Source organism: Eubalaena glacialis, chromosome 5 (genome assembly GCF_028564815.1).
Source record: "Eubalaena glacialis isolate mEubGla1 chromosome 5, mEubGla1.1.hap2.+ XY, whole genome shotgun sequence".
Lineage (NCBI taxonomy): Eukaryota > Metazoa > Chordata > Mammalia > Artiodactyla > Balaenidae > Eubalaena > Eubalaena glacialis.
In genome coordinates this window covers 100,745,434-100,767,543 of record NC_083720.1, presented here as the reverse complement: position 1 = coordinate 100,767,543, position 22,110 = coordinate 100,745,434, and the positions used below count along the sequence as shown (strand labels likewise).

Below are 22,110 nucleotides of genomic sequence, written 5' to 3'. Positions count from 1 at the left end.
CTCATGATTGCATATGACCTGGGCTCCCTGACGTGGGTATACCCATCTAGGAACCTGAGTGTCTCCTGGAATGCCTTTCCTCCATCCCTCTTATGCTTACATCGGCATTCTGAATTTTGCAAGAAACAGCCCAAGTGTTTCTAAGCTTCTTCCTCAGATCAGTTTGTAACTATTATTAGTAATTGCAGATGGTGCCCCCATGAGAAAGTTCTCCACAAATCCACTGCAAAAACACAGGGCAGTAGCAGTAAATAATTCATGCATACACCTGAAACTCCTACTAAGAAGATATACTGGGAGTTTTTGAAAGGAGAGGGAACACAAGAGCAGGAAAAAGGAAAAATAAAAAGGGAAAAGTCACGAAGAAAGAGAAGGAAAGAGACAGAATGAAAGAGAAAGACTGAGTATAATAGCAAGAGTTTTAGAAATAAGTGCCACTTGAGAAAGGCATCAGCAACATGCATCAAAATTTGTTTCTATTTGTGAGTGTGGGGTGGGGCTTTTTGGCTTTGTTTTTCTTTTATAATATGGTTTGTTACTGGATGTCTCAAATATACAGTCAACCCAATCACACCACTCATGGCATAACAATTTCATACAATTAAACCCATACAATTAAAGCCAGCATGCAACTGTCCTTTGAGGCTGTCAAAATTAGGATTAGGGCTTCCCTGGTGGCGCAGTGAGAGTCCGCCTGCCGGTGCAGGGGACACGGGTTCGAGCCCTGGTCTGGGAAGATCCCACATGCCGCAGAGCAACTAGGCCCGTGAGCCACAATTACTGAGCCTGCGCGTCTGGAGCCTGTGCTCCGCAACAAGAGAGGCCACGATAGTGAGAGGCCCGCGCACCGCGATGAAGAGTGGCCCCCACTTGCCACAACTAGAGAAAGCCCTCGCACAGAAACGAAGACCCAACACAACCATAAATAAATAAATAAAATTTTTTTTTTTTTTTAAAAAAAGATCATTCTCCTTAGACTCTGAACTCAGACATTAGGGCTCAAATCCCACCCATACCACTAAGCTAAATGGCTGTCAGTAAGTGGTTTAACTTTTAAACTTCAGATTCCTCACTGTAACATGGGGATAATAACAGCATCTACCACATAAATGAAATAATGCATATAAAAGCACCAATTACCATATCTAGGAAAGGGTAAATGTCATTTATTAATATGATACTATAATTGATAACTCACATACTGATTTAGGTCACATGGGGGGCTTCAAATCAGTAGGTAAAACCACAGCATTGAACACATCTCCCAGAAATCCCTTTAGAGTTATCTATCATGAAAGGAGTGATTCTAACAGGAAAAAGAAGAGAGAACAGCAATTTTCTTGTGAGTTTCTCAGGCTTTCCGCTTTTCTTCTCTCATTGCTAAGTAATGGATCAATCACTTCCCAGAGACCAAAACCAATCCTACAAGTGAAAATTATGTGGTTACAGGCACAGCTCTTGGAAAGCACAGTGTTATTGCACTGTCATGAAAAGGAGGGACAAGTAACAGGAAAATAAACTTGAGAAAATGGGTAGCAGATGAAGGAAAAAAACCTCTAGGGCCAAAGTCTCCACCATGAGCAGCTCAGGAAGGAGAAATAAAGATTTCTGAGACCCAAAGAAAGGACTGCTACTCGTAACGTGTCCAGCATTATCTTAAGAGCTCAGAATACGTATCACAACACCTGCCTCCCATTATGGTAAAAACAGTCTCGTTAGTTACGATCTATAGGAACCTGTCCAACAGCCCTCACTGCATGAACACTTATAATGGAATCTTGACTTTGAAATAACTATTTTGAGGAAAGGAATCATAAAATACATCATTAAAAAAGAAAGAAAGAAAAATACTGGCATCAGAACATCAGAGAATTCCATGTCCTCCAGAGGCACAGTTCAGGAATCTTCTAGGTCAAGTATTGAAAATGCATGTGCAAGACGAACAAGGCTAAAAAAAGAAAAGGAAAGAAAGAAAGAAAGAAAAGAAAGAAAAGAAAGGGAGAGAGGGAGAGAGAGAGAGAGAGAGAGAGAGAGAGAGAGAGAGAGAGGGAGAGAGAGAGAGAGAGAGAGAGAGAGAAAGAAAGAAAGAAAGAAAGAAAGAAAGAAAGAAAGAAAGAAAGAAAGAAAGAAAGAAAGAAAGAAAGAAAGAAAGAAAGAAAGAAAGAAAGAAAAGAGGCCAACATAGGGCTAAAGGTCTAAAGACACACTGTGTTTCTGTTGTCATCATTGATAAAATGAATCACTTAATTTTACTCTCTCTGTTTAGAACATAATGTTCTCATGGGCCTTGAAAGAACGTTTTGGGTCATCTAATCCAACCCTCTAACCTGACTGTGAATCCTCAATATATACCTGTGGTTTTAAGAAAGGTGAGAGAGTTGAGATGAGATGTAAGAGTTGTCCACAAAAACACACAATGGGTGTGAGATTTCAATTCCACTTCTGCCCACCATCTTGGGCCTCACCAAGATCTTGGTCAACTGACACCTCCTCTGCTGTCAGTCTATTAGCAACCCCAATGTGGACCCCTTATTTTCCTCATCCATGTATCTTCTCACATAACTCCCCACAAGCCACTAACTATGGATCAAACCCCAAATCTGATCTCTCAGGGCTGCTGCACATGATTATACGAACCTCACATACCCCTACAAAAGACTCCACTTCACCTCGCATCTGGACCCTTGAGCAGGTCACTGATCCTTTAATTTGTCCTTGGTCTGCTCCCTTTGTCTGAGTCCAACTCACAAGCTGGAACAGTGAAGGCTGCCTTAAAGTTGGGAAAGAGAAGAAGGTTTTGAGGCCTGGGTCCTGCCATGGATTTCTTACCCAGAAAGTCATTTGTGAAATTGCTGAGCCATGGAAAGACAAGGGCTATAGTTAGGAAGTGGAGATAAAGTTAAAGAGGCAGAGAAGCTGATTATATATCTAACTGGATGGGTTTAGGTTGACTTATAAATGTAAGTTAGGGATGAGAAGTCAGAAGTCAAGGAGCTAGAGAGAACAAGATGAGATACAAGGCCAGCAAACAGCTCCAAATCTAAACTTGTAAACACAGGACCATCTGGCAGGACCATTCCTTCCGTGCAGACCCCCAGTATCTGCCCTGGGTGAGCCGACCAAGCCAGGATCCCTTCCATTCCACTCAGTGGCTGTGCCCCACTTCAACCACTCTTGACAAACCCTTCCTTCTCACACTGAAACCACCCCAATTACACCAAGCCACTCTCTTCACACCCCCCTCTACAAATGCATTTGAATCTACTGCCATCCCTTCTTCTTTTTAGCTTCTCAATGGAAGAAACATTCCTCCTTCTGTCCCAGGCAAAAATCTCTCTTTGTCTGCTCTCTATCACTTTCTATCTCCTGAATTACCTGAAGGAATCTATCATTGCTCCTCGCTCCCTTATCTCCAGACACTCTTCCTCTAGTTGTCTCCTTACCTTAGTCCAAAAAAGTACTTACAACTCTGCAGTACTTAAATTGAGATTGTCGTTAGTGCATTCATTCCACAAACATTAGCTATGGGCCCACTAAGAGCACGGCTGGACTGAAAGCTCTGAACACGCAAATTCAGAAAGCAGCTGTTGCTACTGCTTATGTTGCCAGAGATACTTTTTTGTTTTTGTTTTGTCTTATTTTAAGAAGCGGCCCATAATGGACCACCAAACAAAGACCTCATTTCTTATATAAACACCGAACTAATTCTCAAACGAAAGAGGAATAGGGTTGTTTTCCCAGCCAAACCTGAAGTAAAAATCAATAGCAACTGGCTGTCTCTCCTGACTTCCTACACCCTCTTCAGGGGGGCTCTGGTCTGCACAAGGACACTTACTGGTAGGAGACCTGATGAGAAACCACCAAGAAACACAAGCCAGCACTGCGAGGGCACTGGCCTTACAGACCTGAACCATACACAGTAAGAGAGAGCAAAGGAATTTTATAGGCTAAGTTTGAGACCACGCTGAAATAGTACAGTACTTTAATAGGCCTGGTTAGTGAGTTCACGTAATAAAACAAACTATCCCCATGGAGATGGTCCCAGGTACCTACTTACCAGCAACTACTTAAATCCACACCCAAGTTTTTACATAGTCCTTGATTTACTCTAGTTAATACTGGCAAAATAATTTCACATCTTCCCATTCTTGTAGGATACATGCCTGAATAAGTCATGAATAGTTAACTTTTTTTCCTCCCACTTGAATCTATGCTACTAGTCACTTAATACCACTGGGTTTCCTGGCACGATGCTCAAATGCTCCAATGTTCTTTGCACTGCGGTAGATTTCAGCCCTGAAAAGCAGCTCAGAGGTAAACACGCCTTCCTAGTGCTAACATATCATCTTCTTCTCCAAGAGGCACAAATTGAGGTGTCAGGAATGGTGAGCAGTTTGGCTTCTGCCTAAGCTGCTTTTATTATGAAGACTTCACAGAGACATTTTCAACACAATAGTCATTCCTCTCTCCCGACTACACAATTCCTCTATAATCATAAAGATGCAAACACTCTCCTCACTTCGTATCAAAAGAAATAGTATAATAATTCTGTAGGTATGGGTGGGAGTGGTGGGGGAGGAAGAAAGAAAAATAGTCTGGATGGGGTAGAGGAGCCTCAAGGAAAGCTGGGCTGAAAGGAAAAGTCCGCCATGGTTCTGCCTGGCTCAATCAAACAGATCTAGTGGAGAAGGTTTCTATAAATTTAAACCTCTATAGCAAATCCTATGTGATTATATATCAGTCTCAGAATGTTAATACTGGAACGAATTTATTCCTCTGAAAAACGCTTTCACCCAAGGCACAATGAAAGCACACGAGAATGCAGCAAATCTTCAAAAACTTGCATATCTTAAGGAAAAAAATGTAATTTTTACTTCAAGTGTTAATAACACCTGAAAGAAGTCAGAAAATATCAGAACCAGCAACTTGGTTTCTTTGGTACGATAGCTTAATGGCAGCAGAAATCATGGCTATTAACACTAAAGCCTGCAGCAAACTTTCCCCAGAAGCTATGAGCTGCCTGAGGGTAGAGCCGAGTCTGTCCCCATATCCTCCGTGCCTGGAGCCAGGGTGGACACTCAGTAATCGTCTAGGAATGAAGGAGGTTAATGAATGACTGTTCAGTTGAATAGGCTTTTGGAGTTGGTTGAAACTCTCACAGTTTCAACTTTTTGAGACAGAAGATGGGAAGTAAAGCTAAGATGTGAACCAAAATGATTCTGATTTGGCTGGACTTGATTAATACCACCACTGCTAGCAGTAAGTATGCAGCACTGAGTTTGTAATCAGTGCTACTACAGCTATTAAACGCATAAAATCTAGTCGATATATTCCTATATATAGTTCCTATATTCCTGTAACCTACCCTGTAATCTAATTATACCTGAAGCTTAATGTAATCATTCCAGTTCAGAATTTATTGAGCTTTTTTTTTTAAGATTTTTTTAAAAATTTAATTTAATTTTTTAATTTAATTTTTTTTTTTGGCTGCGTTGGGTCTTCATTGCTGCGCGCGGGCTTTCTCTAGCTGCAGCGAGCAGGGGCTGCTCTTCATTGCGGTGCACGGGCTTCTCATTGCAGTGGTTTCTCTTGCTGCGGAGCACGGGCTCTAGGAGTGTGGGCTTCAGTAGTTATAGCACACAGTCTCAGTAGTTGTGGCACACAGGCTCTAGGGCATGCAGGCTTCAGTAGTTGTGGCGCGTGGGCTCTAGAGCGCAGGCTCAGTTGTTGTGGCGCACGGGCTTAGTTGTTTCGCGGCATGTGGGATCTTCCCGGACCACGGCTCTAACCCGTGTCCCCTGCATTAGCAGGCGGATTCTTAACCATTGTGTCACCAGGGAAGTCCTATTGAGCATCTTGTATGTGCCAGACGCTATGCTAGAAACGAGGTATATATAATTGGAAAAAATTGGTCACTGTCAATAAGGAGCTAAAAAGTCTGGAATGGGTGACAGAAATATAAACAAAAACAAAAAACAAGCCAAAAAAAAAAAAGCATTACATGCAATAATAGAAGTAGGTACAAGGGAGAGAAGTAGAGCAAGGAGGGATTAATACTATATTTAGGGGCGAGGGAAAGCTGCATAAAGAGAACATCTGGGCAGAGCTTTGTTTGAAAGAGCAATAGGAGTTGCCAGGCAGATAAGGTATGGAAGAGCAGGCCAGGAATCCAGTAAGGGAGCCCCACGGGCAGACACAGAAGTGAGAAGCAGCTTCACGTTTGGGGGAGTGAATAAGTAGGTGCCAAACTGGAAAATGAGTGAGAAAAAAGAATGGAAGGTAAAGAGCTGAGAGCTGGGGAGAAACCAGATCAAGACGAGCCTTGGCAACCAAGGAAAAAAATCTGGACCTCATCCTGAAATCACTGAGGGACCACTGAGGGTTTTAGGCAAGGGGAAGTGAGGAGATCAATTTTAGAAAGATCACACTGGCTTATAAACATCCTTGATTACCGAAATTTCCGTTTCTAGACTCTGGGAGTATTTATTGCTTCCCTCAAGTGGCCACTGAGCCGTCTTGCCCTGTCACTTCTATTTTGTGTATGCCAGTTTTTTTATTTTTTGGTTTTTCTGTTTTTTTGAGGGGTTTTTTTTGGCCACGCTGCACAGCTTAAGTGATTTTAGCTCCCAGACCAGGAATTGAATCTGGGCCTTCGGCAGTGAGAGTGCAAAGCCCTAACCACTGGACCGCCAATTCCCTTTAGTATGCAAGTATTAATTCCCTAATTTAACTTCACATACCGGGGGCCATGGATCCTTTCTCAGGTTCTTTATTTTCCATGGGTTTACCACAATATTCTCAACTCAGTGTCTGCATCCATGACCTCTCTCCTGAACTCTGGACCCTAAAATGCAATTGCCTAATCACTGTCTTCCCTTGGCTTTTTCACGGGTAGCTCAGAGTGAGTTTGCCCAAGATTTGCTTCATTGTCCTTCCTCTAAACCCGCTCCTCCTGTGTTCCCTCTCTCAGCGAATGGTATCTCTATTCATCCAGTTGGCCTGAGCCCAGAAACCTAGAAGTCATCCTTGATTCCTCTTTAATTACCAAGTCTTACTGACCTTACTTCCTTAATGTCTCTTAAATCCCTACTCCTCTCCACCCCAGCGCTACCACTGTGGTCAGCACCACCATCATTCGCTCTTGCCCCATCCAATCTGTTCTCCAGGCCACAGCCAGAGCACAGACATCTTCATGAAAAAATGCAACACTGATCATATCTCTCTCTAGCTCAAAACCCCACAATAATTCCTATTGCCTTAAGATAAAGTCCAAACCCCATAAAAGGTTTCCAACCCTTCATTAGTAAGCCCAGGATTCTCTCTTTAACCTTATCTCTCACCACTTCCCTCCCCCTACTCCACATTCAAGCCATTCTGAAATGCTTTTAGTTCCTCCAATATGCTATTCTCCCCTCTCTTCCCCTCTTTCTCTCTCTCTCTCTCTTCCTGCCTCCCTCTCTCTCTCCCTCTCTCAGCTTTCAGGTATATTGTTCCCCTTGCCTGCGACACTAGCCCATCCTTTACCCATTCTCTTTAATAATTGTTTAATCACATCTCCATCAAGACTTGGTTCCATGAATACAGGATTGCATCTGTCTGATTCACCATATCCTAGTGCCTAGTAAAACGCTGCACATACACTAGGAGCTTAATAAGTATTTTATGAATGAAGGAATTAATGAATATTGGGGTTCATTCTGAGTGGCTTTTAATTATCCTCAGGCAATAATTTCAAGCTTCTATTCATCTGCTTGTAATTGGAACAAAAGCTTTGACTAACACAAAATAAATATATTCTAGAGGACTCCATGCACATGCAGGAAGTTGGTGGAAGGTACACTCTGTCAGCAATGCTTTCCCCCTTTACCTTCTTACTTATTCATTGTTTCATGATCTATGATTAGACATGTGATATGGTTAAAAATCTGAATCAATACTGGAATCGTACAATGTGCTAGGTTCAAAAATAAAGCAAAAGATAGAAAGAAATTTGAGGAAGGGAAGGTGGACTGGTCCAGCTCTGCACAGATAAATAAAACCAAGAATTTTCAACACAATGAGTAGCTCGGATTTCCCTATTATGCTGCGGAGGCAGATGCCCTAAATAGATACAGTCCTTGTCCTTTAGGGATCTAGATTCCAGGCTCTAGAATCTAAGATAGACAACACATGTCCAGGTCACATCAACATCTTTAACTTCTGGCACCCGAGGCTCATCATTTAAGAGCTATTCATATTCCAACTGCCATAGGTGGCTATTCTGAATGAAATCTGCCTCACGTGTGATGAGACAAAAAGATCCAGCCAAGTCTACTGTGCTGCTTTAGACAGATCACATCATAGCTATTTCACTGCAAAACATACACAGTCCAACCTGAAGCAGAGCTCAAGCATAACCAAAGAAGTCTTTGTTTATACAATGAAACTGAAGGGTGGCAGAGTCTGATAAAACACCCCTTGCCTACTATCCAGCAAGGGGATAAATCTCCCAGGCCAGGCTGGCTAATTCCTGCACTGTACTAAGTGCTTTCACATGGTGTGCCAGGATGCACATAAGGCAGAGTGTGCTTGATTACATTACTTGGTGACTAGGGCCCTGCAGACTCACCAAAGGAAGGAATGCAGGCCAGCACTGCACTGAAGCCTCTCACTCTAACTGGGGCTCCCACTCCATTACAGAGGCTCCAGAGTGCTCCCAAGATGTGGAGGGCTTGCTTTAAGAAATTTAAGCCTCAGCAAAGAGTAAGCATCTATAATCAGAGGCACTGGACGAAACTGTTCAAAGGAATTTGTTTTGCTTTAGCCTACCCTATTGAGCAGGATCTTAACCAGGCCTCTTCCTACCCTGGTAATTATATGAAAATTTGTATACGTCGTTACTGTTCTAAGCAGAAAGATCAGACAAGGCTGCTAGATCATAAATATTCCAGAGAAGGCCAAATTGGTGGCAAGACTGGATAAGAGATTTCTGAACTTTCATTGCATTCCCAAAGAAACCTGGTGGCCCAGAAGAATAAAGTACCAAAGCATCCAGGGGCTGTACTATCTGTACAAGGTTCCCTGGCTATCTTCCTGGATGTCTTCCTTGATTTGTCTTGGGATTAGGAAGCCACATTTCAATTTCCCACAAAGTATTATAGCAAAGGTTATCAAGCCGACACCAGAACACCATCATCCATCCATCTCATCTGTATCATAGCTCCAGACCTAGGTTCAAAACCTAGGTTCTGACCCCACTTGCAGCAAGATTTTAATTCAGTTGAGATCACATCAGAGAAAGCTTAGGAACTGGGTCTAAGTGTCCTAAGATTCAAAGACTTAGAGGCCATAAATCATTCCGGAATAGACCCCAAAAGTCAGCAACCCCCAAGAGTATGCTCAATCCTGCACTGAGATAATCCCTGAGGTCAGACATGGTACCAAACTGCCTCCTCCAGAGCACGACTGGCTGAGGCTGCAGCTCTACACACACGCCCCTTTCCCCCTGCCACCTGGACCCCTATGGAGAACAAATCAGGGCTAATGGGGGCTTCTCTGCATTACACCATCTTGCCATGGGACCAAGACTCCTATCCAGAGAACTGAGGGGAATGAGAGAAACATGAAAGATGTTTTGATAATCTCAGAAATAAGCCGTATTGAGAATATGTAGTACTTCTTGGATAACTCTAAATTAAACCTTAGAGGGCTTCCCTGGTGGCGCAGTGGTTGAGAATCCGCCTGCCAATGCAAGGGACACGGGTTCGAGCCCTGGTGCAGGAAGATCCCACATGCCGCAGAGCAACTAAGCCCGTGAGCCACAACTACTGAGCCCACGTGTCACAGCTACTGAAGCCCGTGCGCCTAGAGCCCGTGCTCTGCAATAAAGAGAAGCCACGGCAATGAGAGGCCCATGCACCGCAACAAAGAGTAGCCCCTGCCCGCCACAACTAGAGAAAGCCCGCAAGCAGCAATGAAGACCCAACACGGCAAAAATAAATAAATAAGTAAATAAATAAACCTATTTTTAAAAATAATAATTAATTAATTAATTAAACCCTAGAGATAAATCCATGTATGGAACAGTCCCATATGCTAACGAAGGCAAAGTTGATTCTTGCCCTGCTGCAGAGGAGAGAATTATTTTGTCATTTGAAGTCACATAAACAAGGTTTGTTATTGTTGTTGTTTTATTATTTATAAGGAAAATTATTTGTTCGGATTTAAGATATTTGGCATATATATTGGTCATAAGAAATGAGTGTACATTTTAAAGAAACCAAACATGCTGTCAACTCCAAAACGAGCAGAATATAAGAAATTCCAATATACTTGTACTCTGTTCGAATACGTTCTAGGCAGCAAATAGTTAAGTCTGAGATACATCCATTTATAACTTTAAAAAATTCTCCCCATCAGTCTGATTAAAGCAAAAGAACAAGGAGCAAACAGGAAAAAAAGATGTATTTTACAACTGTTTTGCTTCAGTAGACAAGCAGGGAAAACAGACAAGAGAGGCTCTTCCTCTCTCCTCAGTGTAGTAATATTAGCTGCTTCTGGAGAGCATAATCTCAACCACCCAATTACAACACCAGCCGTCAGTCCAGACGTTTTGTTTGTTTCCATTACCTGATGGTGATGATCTCAAAATTAGAGTTTCCCATACCTTGGTCCACCGACCAGTCATCAAATCACCTGGGAAACTTGTTAAAAGTAAAGATTTGGCTCTCCACCTTTGTCCCACTGAATCACAATCCTCAGAACTGAGTTAGATGTCTGAGTTTTTAATAAATACCCTAACTGACTATAACTCGAAGTCAGGGTTAGGAACCACTATTCTAAAAAGTCTGACCTGAACTTACTGACATAACTTTTGAGGAACTATTAGAAATATAATAAAAGTATTAAAAGAAAGAAATATTGATTCAGTACAGCCATTTGATGGTTTTGGTTTGGCCATTTCATAACTGCATTAACTAAGAAACAAGCAGCCATGTACAGAATCTGTTTGGCAAAGATAATTACATATCACGACTCTTGTAGTACCTTCACAAGCTATTTCTGGAGGCCAAAATAGTAATGATTTGAATCTTAATTATCTGTATAGCATGTTAATATTCTCAAAGCCCATTCACAAGCCAGAGACCTCAAAAAATAGCTATCAGGAAGGAGAGTCAGCTAATGGAAAAGCTCACACATGGCTGAGGTATAAAAGATAATAAAATAAATTATAGATTCATGATTTCCAGATTTATGGATCCCAGAGGGTAAGTTAAATTTATAAATATGTACATGAAATGACTGTAGGATTCCTTTAAAGCAATGGTAAAAGCCAGATTCTTATTATGTATTTGTTGATTATTCATTCATTTCATTTGTTCAGTTAGTTTTCTATATTGTTTTTCTACACATTATTATAAGGTGATGTTATTACAGTTTTTAATCAAGCATCAAAAACATGCCTAACCACATGCAATTAGACGTGTTCCCTTCTTACTTTGAAGAATGCTTAATTCAACTAAAATTTAGATTTATTATGAAAAAACATAGAAAGCAGGGCAATATACTCATTAAAGTAAAGGAGATTATCAAAGAAATTCTCAATATAGTTAAAGAAAAACGGGATGTCAAACATTCCAAAAATTGCTTTTTATTGTATTTTTTCAAATATTGTGCTTTTAAAACATACATTTTTTCCCTGATTCAGAATCCTTTACCATCTCTTGAGAGCACTCCATCTAGGGATGTAAATGTGGCAGCAGTAGGCCTGTCTTCCCCTCACATTACTCTCTTAGCTTTCCAGTTTGTCTATTTCTATCCTAATCAACTCTTGATGACTTTTGCATTGTGACAAAACAGAACCTCATCTTACATTTCACAGTTTATGTACTGATTTCAAGTTCGGTCATGTTTCATATTTTAGCCTATTTCCAACAGTTGCATTTTTTCTCCCTGGGATGTTAAAATCAGTATGTTTGAAAACAATAGTGGGGAGCATACATCCTCTCCCCCACCATCTCTAGTCAAATGAAACAAAAAGTGAATTCATATGGGTCTTCATAAGCACCAAGGAGTCTCCTGTCCCCTTACCCCTCCTTATTTCCTCCCCACACCCTCTGAGAAGAGCAATAAGAGGTCCTGGTTTAGGACGTCAGTATCTCTCCTGTCACCGAGTCTTTCGTTATATTGAGAGAGGAAACAGAAAAGCACATCTAGGGTGCTTTGAATAACCACATTTCTAGAACTTAATGATGCCTGTCAACGACCCCACTCTCTTTCCCCTCTTCCAAAACGAGGATTATGAGTGAATGTTATACAATCCTATAAAAACATACTGTGTCGGGTAAACCCAACAGTCCAGAGCAGATGTGGAAGGCAGTGACTCCCATTAAACATTTACTCTCTAAAGATTATGCCAACCCTAGCCTGAGTGTTGGCTTCAGAACAAGATGCACTTTCAGACTGGCAAGAGCTATCCACACGGAGCTACGTGATGCCAGGAGGAGAGACTGGGGAACAGCAGGCTTTCTAAAGAATTTGGATCTAAAGTAAAGAAAGACTGGAAAGGAAATCAACCCACTGCTGAGAAAACAAATAAATCCAATCAATTTAAATCAGAAGAACAATCAATGGAGGAAGGCAACATGAAGCAAGGTTAGGATGAACACTTTGTCTGAACCTCAGGATTAGTTCAAATTTATTACAAAACATAACAATATGAAACATTCTATAACTTTAGCAGAAAATTGTTGCAGGACATGAAATACAGGGTAAAGGTATGATTCCAAGACGAGGTTTATTTTCTTTAACATATTATTAAGTATGTATTAATTATTTGCTTTCTTTTTAAATTTTTAGTTAAAAGATCCCCTGATCCTACTGTAAGTTCCTGAAAAACAAGCATTTGGCCTTTCATATCTGTACCACCAACACTAGCATAGTAGGCATACCAGCTATGCAATGAATTTCTGCTGAACTGACTGAATGAATGAACAAAGTTATATCTCATCTTCTCTTTTTCTGAAATGAATTAACAAACAGCATGAAAGCAAGCAAAAAAATGCATATGGTGAATAATTTAATCTTGCTAGCAAGACCAAATCTACTTATTTAAATGAATAAAGACAGTGGTCTGCACAAGTATATATCGTACAGCACAGGGAATATAGTCAATATTTTATAATAACTTTAAATGGAGTATAATCTATAAAAATTTTGAATCACCTGAAACTAACATAATATTATAAATCAACTATACCTCAACAAAAAAAGAATTAAAAAAAAAAAGATAGTGGTCTGCACTGTATACAGATAAGACTAATTGTGTCCATACCCTAATTGTTCAAAGGAAGAAAAATCTGGTGGGTGGCACCAGATCTCCCTTTTCTCTACATGTTTGCTAAGACTGTTTCCAGACTTCTCACTATCTCTTGCCCTTGATAGATTTATACTAAATATTCTTAAAATCATTTTTGACATTACAGAGCAAACATGTTAAGATTATAGTGGCCAAGACAACTGTGGTGAGTCTGGTGCAAGCTTGGCTCATGTGCAGTGCAGCAGCCTCTCAAGCACCTTCTGTTCCAATTTATTCCTCAACATCTGATTTTCACCTTGTGTTTAATGTCAAAGTTGCCACAACCTCTCCTGGACGCAACTGGAGTAAAATACTGAAAAAAAACACTGTCGCGGTTCCCTAGCAATACAGGAGGTTCTAGCCGAGGGCACTGAGCTAAATGAGCTCTGAGCATGGAGGAGGCTACTTCCCACAAGTGGGTGTTCCACTCCAGCTGATCCCATCAAATGCTGGGGTCAGGACGGTGCAGGGGCTGCTATCTGGCCTGCCGGGCACAGAGCTTAGCTCCTCCCATCAGCATAACTGATCTGCAAAGCTAAGGTGAGAAACTGTAACACACCACTCTTCATAAATGGACATCCCTCACCAGGCCCATCTCTCTATTCTGTCCCCAACCCCCATCTGCACTCCATCCCCATATCCTAGGAGGAAAAGATCTACGAGAAATGGCTGTAATCTACACACAAAGACCCCGAAGGTCACCTGACAATCGTGGCCTCTCAGAAGGCAAGAGAGTACTGAAAAACTTGCAGTTTTTGAGACTCCAGGTATATTAAAATATTGAAAAAACTGACTATTCCAAATGTTTTATTTAACAATTTAAATTTAAATTGTTCAGTGAATGTCTTCGTCAATACTATTTCTGTATCCAAGAGTTAGTGGCTCCTGGAGATAATACAAAAAGTCTAAATACTGGTCCCTTCATGGTTTTCAGGCTGGTTTCAGCAGGCTTTCCTCAGAGCTCCCCTATAGCCACGTCCAAAGTCCCTGAACCCAAGATACTCTTATTTGCCTTCCTATGTCTTAAAGGGAGAAGCAGAAAAAGCCATTCATTAGGAAGAAGAAAGCGGCTTCCCCTGCCTCTCTTTGTGCTCCAGAATAAGCAGAGGTGGGTACTGGCATATTCCAGGTGTAGAAGATAAAGCCACCCCTCCCCCGACTCCCAGCACACACCACTATCTCCAGAAGTGTTTTGTTATTCTACGAACGGGATGCAAATCTAGATACATTTTCACTTTGGTTTAAAGAACAGGAGAATTTCTCAGTGTTCAACTTCTGTGCTTGTTTTTCCTTTGCATGAAACTATTTTACTCTTTCGTCCCCTTCCCTCAGATCCTAGACAGGGTGAGTGCACACATTATGTGGCAATAAATTTAGATATGTCTGACTGAGAGAAATCTGTAGTAATGTGGTAACTTCAATCTCAGGGTAATAAAGTCTTCATAATAGTCCTCATTACTTCATCTATCTGGTTTACACAGCTTACTAATAGAAATTAGTTGGTTTTTTTTTACCTTTTTGCCACTTTTTCGGCCTCTTCTCCAATTTTCAGCTTTTACTTTAACTATACCGTTTAGCTAGAAGTTAAAATACCTTTGTGAAGGTGGTACCCAGTGCCATCCTAACTCAGAGAATTAAGGGGAATTTGTAGAGTCGTTCAGTAAAGTTCATACTCAGTGTGATAATGATCACAGCCAACGTGTACGGAACAAATCCAATTAGCATATGGGTACTTAGAGTTCATTCATTTAATATGAAGTGACATTTTGATAACTAAAGAATTGAGCCATTAACACTCTCTGGTTACAACCTGTCTGACAGATTCTAGGCATGAACTTCACTAATTGAGTTTTCAAGGACTTAGATGAAGATTAGTGAGGGGATGCATCCCGTGCTCCGTTTCTTCTGTAAAAGTGCTTCTGGAGGTCCTGTGGAAATGGCTCCCTTTCTGGGAAGTATCTAAGAAAGTATGTTCAACAGTTTGGAAACAGAAGAAAATTGTTCTAATTTGGGTTTTTTTTTTCTTTTGAAAATCACCATATTCAACCTTGATTAAAGAAGTTCAATTGATTAGAACATTTTGGCAGTGTGCCTTTCAAATTAAAAAAATGGTACTGATATAAATATGCAATTTTAGGTCTTGATAGAGCCACTGCAATCTCATTTGGGTATTAAAGGGGAGTAGATTTTATGTGGTATTTTGAGAGATTCCATGACTGTTTGCTAAATGAGTGAAACAAACCAATGAACACTAGCAGAGCGAACAACTGCACTCCTGAATTTTGTTCAGGGCCCTACCTCTACGTACGCCTGCTTTGCTCTTGTTCTAGAACCCTCATTTAGAGTTCTTCATGTTCTGCCAGAATATCACATCAACATTCTTTCTGTCCTCCATTCAGCTGTCTTATCCTTCTTCCTATAACAAACATGAAAACACATTACAGACTAAAAGCACTATACAAATATACGTTATTATTACAACTTAAGCCATAATGTGGTCCAAGAATATAAGGACCAGAAATTCTCAGTTAGAAATTTTCTTTAGATAGAAAATTCCAACTTTCTAGGCCAGGTACCTATAAAGAAATTCACTAACACTTTGGATGAAAAATGTTAAAAATTGTACTCTTGCTTTGAAATTATGGGGGAAAAGGAGACTGAGAATAAAGTTTTAGGTTCTTACAGACATGAGCACAGGAATACACCGAGTAATGTATTTTTTACTCCTACAACTTTTATCATCAAAACAATTCAAAACCACTACGTTGTCTTATGCCTGTAGGTGGAAAAAATAAACACAAGAACTGAATGTTGAAGCAAAACAAGCACAAGGGAGTTCTAATCCTAAACTTGTCTGCAGTTCACAGTCTAAACTAAAACATTTTCTTTTACAAACGTTTCTCAGCTTCTCCTTTTGTAATGAAACAAAATCACACTTGTTGGGTCAGCCACTAGCTCTATGGAGTAAAGGTCCTACATAAATCAGTCTTACAACAATCTACGCTTTTAAAAATATCAAGTTAACCATGTTTAAAAATTAAAGGATGTTTATCCATATTAAATGGTCCCGGTAGCCAGGCTAAGCACTACAGCAGCTCTTACATTCCCTCAAAGATTTACCACCAGCTTCTTTTCCCTTCTCCAGCACAGTCTTGCTTTAGACTAGCAGTAACCTAAGGTGGAAAGACAGTGGGCTTTGAAGCTGACAATTCTTGACTACATTCCCCATTCTGCCCCTTCACAATGCATGTGATGTTCAGGAAATTCTCTTAGCTTCAATGTCCTTAATTGTACAATAGCGATACTAATACCCACACGTTGAAGATGGCTGGAGTATTAGATGAAATGAGATAGAGTAAGTCCCCTACATACAAACCTTCAAATTGTGAACTGTCAAAGATACGACCATGCTACTACCCAGACATCACTGGATGGTTTTTTCAAGAGGGTAGATAGAATTGAATCCAGCAAGGAACCAGAACCTGTGCCATCAATGTCAGGCATGAGTGAAATTGCAGGTTGCCCTCCGTCTCCTATTGCTGACGATCCTTCAGCTCTACCATCTCCCACCTCCTCTCCCTCCTCCAGTCGGTAACTCTTCTTGCCTGTTCACTCAATGCCAGCCCCTGGATGCCAGCTGTTGTACTGTACTACTGTACTTCTCAAGGTACTGTACACTGTAAGGTTAAAAATGTTTTTTTTTTTAGTTTGTTTTTTATGTATTATTTGTGTGAAAAGTATTATAAACCTATTACAATAAAGTACTATATAGCCGATTGTGTTAGCTGGGTACCTAGGCTAACTTTGCTGGACTTACGAACAAATTGGACTTATGAACATGCTCTCGGAACAGAACTCATTCGTATGTAGGGGACTGGCTGTATATAAACACCAGGAGCCAGGATCAGCTACATAATTTGTGGGGTCCAGTGCAAAATGCAAACACAGGGCACCTTGTTCAAAAACTACTAAAATTTTCAAGATGGCAACAGCAGAGCATAAAACCAAGAGCAGAGCCCTTCTGAGCGTGGGACCTGTGGTACTGCATGGGTCACACACTTGTGAAGCTGTCCTTGCCCAAGAGCATTGCAAGTATTCAATAAATGATAGGTATTATTAAAGTGCTTACTTTGATATGAACTTTTAACTTTTCAGAGCGTTTCACAGAGAGATGGTTTTCCCAATGGGGACACAACCCTCAGAGAATGGAAATGTCATTGAACAACTGCTGGAAAGCCACTGAATGTCTCTTGGCACAAATTTTCTCATATGTAGAACAGAGGTTGATTCAGAGAAGCGGTTTTCAAACTATGCTTTGAAGCTATGCTCTGAAGAATCCTTGGAGTGCCCTCAAAGACACAAAGGGCTGGGAAGAGGGAGCAAGCCAAGTGGGTCACTTTTTTTGAAACAGAGTGACTATGTTTGACTTTCTTACCTTCATTGGAAAAAATTGAGTTACATGAAAATAAATGAAAACTACTGGATTTGTTGAGCTTGCAGTCTTTCCAATTTTAAGTTCTGTGCTCTATAATTGTTGTATCTTCACAACAACCTTAAAAGTAGAAGGATAGATAACACCACTTCCATTTGTTAAAGAACGTACAGAGTTTCTTTCCTGGGCTGCCTCTCTCCTCTCCAGCTTCCAGAAATTATCTCCTTTTAAGGATATTCCCTTTCTAGCTCCTCAAGAAACCCAGCTCCCTTTGAGGTGACTATAGCGTTAACGCGACCTCAGTAGAGGAGGGAAGAGGGCTACCAAAGGGGATGAATTAGAGGTCAATTCAATATGATAATAAGCTATGTCCCTCATTTCTACTCAGATTGTGCCTCCTTTATATCCAACATCTTTCTCCCAAACCTGGAGTTCCCTTTCTTCAATCCGCTCCACAAAGCACCCGGTTGCTATCGGTTCTTTCATGTAAGAGCTCACACTATGGAACCACACAGCCTGGGGCTGAATCTCCACTCTACCACGTTCTCACTTGTGACCTGGATGGAGAATCCCTCCGGCCAGAGTTTTCTCATAGGGTTATTATAAAGATTAAATGCATGAATATGTATAAACCACTTGGAACAGTGTCTGGAACATAGTAAGTGCTTTCTAAGTGTTTATTAAATAAATTAATAAACAAATTTTATTTACTTCCTACCTCATGTGCCCCTTCACCTCCATCTTTCAAAAGGTTGGTCCAAAGGATTTCACAAGCGGAGGGGAGGGCTGGAACAGGGGTCCAGGACAGGAGGAGTGCTCAGAGCCTGCTGTCATTCGCTAAGAACACACCTCCCATCACAGCCATTGTTTCTGTATGGAAGGGCCAGTTATAGAACATTCCAAATTTACTTGTCCTTACTCCATGCTTCACACCATCCCCTTTCAAGTACCACATAAACATGTGATGAAGTAAAAATAAGTTACTGAGGTCAGCCTCAACTTACAAATGACCCCGATGCACCAAGGTCACCTGTCTCCTCCTTCACTGCCCCATGCCTCTTCTCAGTCCCGAAAGCTGACACCTGGCTTGCAATGCCAGGGGAGCCCTTATAAACTAAAGCAATGAGGAGATTTTTTTTAAAACCCATGGGTACAGAATTAGAAAGAGAGGAAATGTAAAAAGAACAGTCTGATCCCAAGAGTAAGCGCTCAGTTAGGGGGCCACTGTTATTGTCCCCCCACTAAAACCACCAGCACAAAAAGGGAACCACGTTCCAGAATGTTGGAAATGTTTGACTCTACTTGCTTATAAACAGTCTACAATTCCTACATTAAGAAGTTCATTTGAGTTCAACTCTAGTTTTTAAAATAAGACCTTCACTCAACAATATAAATTGAAGTAATTGCCACGTGTCAGAAGCTATTCTTGGTTCTGGGAACATGCTGGCCACTAAAAAGTCCATGCCCCCATGGAACTCATATTTAGGAAATTAAGGGGCCATCGGGCACTCACATTTTAGTATGTGTGGTTAAAGCCACTGACATTACATGTATCTTTTTTTTTTTTAATTTTTATTTATTTATTTATTTATTTATTTATTTATTTATTTATTTATTCATTCATTTATTTATTTATGGCTGTGTTGGGTCTTCGTTTCTGTGCGAGGGCTTTCTCTAGTTGCGGCGAGCGGGGGCCACTCTTCATCGCAGCGCGTGGGCCTCTCACTATCGCGGCCTCTCTTGTTGCGGAGCACAGGCTCCAGACGCGCAGGCTCAGTAGTTGTGGCTCACAGGCCTAGCTGCTCCGCGGCATGTGGGATCTTCCCAGACCAGGGCTCAAACCCGTGTCCCCTGCATTGGCAGGCAGATTCTCAACCACTGCGCCACCAGGGAAGCCCCAACATTACATATATCTTGATTCCTAACTTTATCTGGAGCATAAGGTGCAAAAAGCGCTTTGGAGAGAATCCAGATGCATCCTGACCCAGCACACTGAAGAAGAGGATTATAGTGGAACTCAGAGTGGCAAGAAGACAATGGGAAAAGTAGAGAAACAGAACAAAAGGTAAAAGAGGACTAAAGACTAAGTTCTTTTATCTTTGCACTTTTAGCCTAAAGCCGAGTCTCCTCTTCCCATACCACAAGATATCTGTCTCAGTTTGCTAGGGCTGCCTTCAGAGTATCACAGGCTGTGTGGCTTAAACAATAGATTTCTGGAGGTTAGAAGTCAGAGATCAAGTGTCAGCAGGGTTGGTTTCTTCTAAGGCCTCTCTCCTTGGCTTTTAGATGATTGTCTTCTTCCAGTATCCTCACACGGTCTTCCTACTGTGTGTGTCTGTGTCCTAATCTCCTCTTCTTATAAGGACACCAGTCATTCTGGATTAGGGTCCACTCTAATGACCTTATTTTACCTTAATTACCTCTTTAAAGGCCCTATGTCCAAATACAGTCACATTCTGAGGTACTGGGAGTTAGAACTTCAACATATGAATTTAGGAGGACACAATTCAGTCCCTAACAGTCCTCTCTCTACTCTTAAGATCAAAACCAAGATAATACTATAGTGAGACTTCACCAAGCCTTAAATAGATCCAACCAGATTTTATAAACTATTTTGTGGGAAAAATATGCTCCAACTTCCAAATAAGCAAATTAAAAAATAAACTCTTAGAGTATCAATTTAGTAGACCATCTGGAAATAGTCATTTTTTTTACCCTCCTACAATGAGGCTTTCGTTGTTTGAATGAAACCTAACCAAGCAGAATCTAACCATTTGAGGATAGAATTTCTCCTTTGAAAAAGTTTTGACACTTTTACATTCAAAATAAAGATCTTTCTGGTCAATTAGACAGGTTTTAAGCATTTCTTTATTTATACATATTCCATTGCTTTTATGATGGTGATTTTTAAATATGTCTCCTGATGAAGGGACCACTCACAAGAAGAGCATCGCTCCTGCTTGAACACAGGCTGAGTGCTAATTTCATTCTTTCTGGCTTCACAGGTTAAGTTGGCGCATGTGTGGCTTTAAACCAAGCAAAATTCCTAACTCTAGAACTTAATTTTAGTAAATTTTATGACAATTGGAAAATTCTGGCAAGTCATCACAGATGCTTTACCCCTCAAGGGGACAATGGCATCAAGGGGGCAGCAAGTATTATCCTTAATCAAACTGGGTAATTCTAGTTTATTATCTAAGCTGCCTCTCTGTAGTTCCCTTACAATTCTGTTATTTTATAAACCTCGTGCTCTTGATTATAAGTAGATTACTAAATCACTCTATGGAAATGCATACATTCTTTTTTTAATTTTTTTAATTGAAGTATAGTTGATTTACAGTGTTGTGTTAATTTCTGCTGTACAGCAAACTGATTCAGGTATATATATATATATGTATATATATATATATACATATATATATATACACACATATATACACATTCTTTTTTGTACTCTTTTCCATTATGGTTTATCACAGGATATTGAATACAGTTCCCTGTGCTATCCAGTAGGACCTTGTTGTTTATCCATCCTATATATAATAGTTTTGCATCTATCTGCAGCTAATGTTTTAAATGCTGAATTGTAGCTGCTAAATTTTCCCAGGCACTTGAAGGTTTATAAGAGGCAAAGCAGACTGGCCTTGGTGTCTTAGTCTTGGCTCTACTACTTTCAGTGAAGCCTTGAAAAAGTTCCTTACCTTCCCCACGCCTGTTCTTCCATAAAATGGAAATGGTGACTGTAGCTACCTTGTAGGGCTTTGGAGAAGATTAACCGTGATGGACACATGTAAAGCACTTAATACAATGTCTAGCATGTAAGTATATAGTAAATTGCAGTTACAATTATTAGTAGTAGTACACAGGCTTTATAAAAACCCTGTGAAGTAGGTACATACTATCATGTCCACTTTCAAAATGAAAAAACTGGGACTTGGAGAAGCTATCACTTGCCTAAACCCAAACAACCAATAAGTAACATTCTCTAACTCCGGACCCTGGAATTTACACTAAACCAAGATGAATTACAAGTGTTGATGAAATGTTTTTAGATAAATTGGCACTTACGCCTTTGCTCCTCCCCCCTCATTTTCACTAGCCATTCACATCCATGTTTGCTTCCAAAAGCTAACTGACATAGACATATAAGTAAATTATTCATGGCTTGTATCAACTATATAGACTATAAGCAATATTTACTAATAATCAATACAGGTACCTCTTTGATATGTATAGTCATTAAAGAAACTAGCAACTGTGTTTTCACTGTGAAAATTAATTATTGCCAATTTCAAATGGAAAACAAATTGTTCAAATAAAGGTAAATGTTACATAAAGGTGT

At 40.4% G+C, this 22,110-nt stretch overlaps 1 protein-coding gene and 1 long non-coding RNA gene across 4 annotated transcripts in view; one reads left to right on the top strand and one right to left on the bottom strand.

The window, feature by feature from the left end:
* FRAS1 (Fraser extracellular matrix complex subunit 1) overlaps positions 1–22,110 on the bottom strand; it is a 463,649-nt gene that overhangs the window by 400,081 nt on the left and 41,458 nt on the right. The window lies entirely within an intron of this gene.
* LOC133092268 (uncharacterized) lies at positions 5,179–17,791 on the top strand. Its single transcript, XR_009701035.1, has 3 exons — positions 5,179–5,259; positions 14,366–14,444; positions 17,492–17,791. It is a non-coding gene; the product is annotated as an uncharacterized LOC133092268 (long non-coding RNA).